The sequence below is a fragment of the Nannospalax galili genome, unplaced genomic scaffold, assembly GCF_000622305.1.
Source record: "Nannospalax galili isolate Female #2095 unplaced genomic scaffold, S.galili_v1.0 scaffold525, whole genome shotgun sequence".
NCBI lineage: Eukaryota > Metazoa > Chordata > Mammalia > Rodentia > Spalacidae > Nannospalax > Nannospalax galili.
The window spans coordinates 1,907,834-1,909,211 of record NW_008353937.1 but is presented as its reverse complement, the minus strand read 5'-3'; positions in this window follow the sequence as shown (position 1 = coordinate 1,909,211).

The following is a 1,378-nucleotide window of genomic DNA, read 5'->3' as shown; positions in this document are numbered from 1 at the left end:
CTATGTAGACCAGGCTGGCCTTGAACTCACAGAGATCTGCCTGGCTCTGCTCCCAAGTGCTGGGATTAAAGTTGTGTGCCACCAAACATGACATCATCATCATCATCATCTTTTTTTGTTTTGTTTTTTTTCAGACAGGCTCTCCCTATAGCCCCAGCTGGCCTGGAACTAGTAGACCAGGCTAGCCTTGAATTCACAATTCATAGATATCCACCTGCCCCTGCCTCAGTGCTGGGATTAAAGGCGGTGCCATCACACCTGGCTTTTATTATTTTATTTGTGTGAGTGTATTGCTTGCATATGTGTAAGTGCACTTGTGTCATGCAATGTCCACAGAGGCCAAAAGAGGGTGCCAGATCCCCTGGAACTGCAATTATGGACAGTTGTTAGCTGCCATGTGGGTGCTGAGAACTGAACCCAGATCCTCTGCAAGAGTAGCTAGTGCTCTTAACCACTGAGCCATGTCTCCAGCCTTGCAAATAATGTTCTTTAAGACACAGAAGCTAGTTTAGTAAAAATAATGAGTTTCAAAGTCCTGCACATTGGAATATGTCTATAAACCTTGCACTGGGGAAGCAGAGGCAAGAGTGCCACGAGTTTCAGGCCAGCTAAAGCTTCCTATGGAGACACTGTCCGAAGAAAGAAAAAGTAAAAGAGGGGCCAGGAAAGATTGCTCAGTGGTTAGATCACTTGATGCTGTTCTGGAGGATCTGGATTTGGTTCCCAGCAGCCACATGGCAGCTCACAACCATTTGTAGTTCCAATTCCAGGAGATGTTATGCCTTCTTCTGGCCTCCTACTAGACATGCGGGCAAACACTCATACACATAAAATGAAAATAATAAATACGGTAAAAAAAAGACGAAGTTGCAGATGGTTTTTGTCTTACTTGATAAAGCCACAGGCTTCGCTGAAAAAATCCTGTTCCAAGGACACTGGAGGAGCGTGTGCAAGGATGTAGCCCATGTTAGGACACATGGGAATCCGTGTGCAGCAGCCCATGTGGAGCATAAGGGAAAGAGCAGCCTGAGAAGGTGCCAGGGAATGTGAGTGTGAGGCCTCTGCAGATTCCTTCCCACCAGGTGCTGTGCTCCCAGGACCCCAAAGGCAGCTCACTTTTGGGCTCAGCATTCATAGTACTTATGTGCCAGGCCTCCCTAGTACCTCACTGGCAACAATGGCTCCAGCTCTGTGAGGAGCAGAGATCCCTGGGCCCTCTCCCGAAGTACAGGAACATACCCATGTGTGAGCCTGGGCAGCTGCTCTCATTCCTTAGCTCCTGTGGGTGGCTTCCCATGCTGGTTTGCTTGAAGAACAGACCTCCAGGGATGGTGAACCAGCAGCACCTGGTTCCTATGCTCTGCAACACAGCAGACAG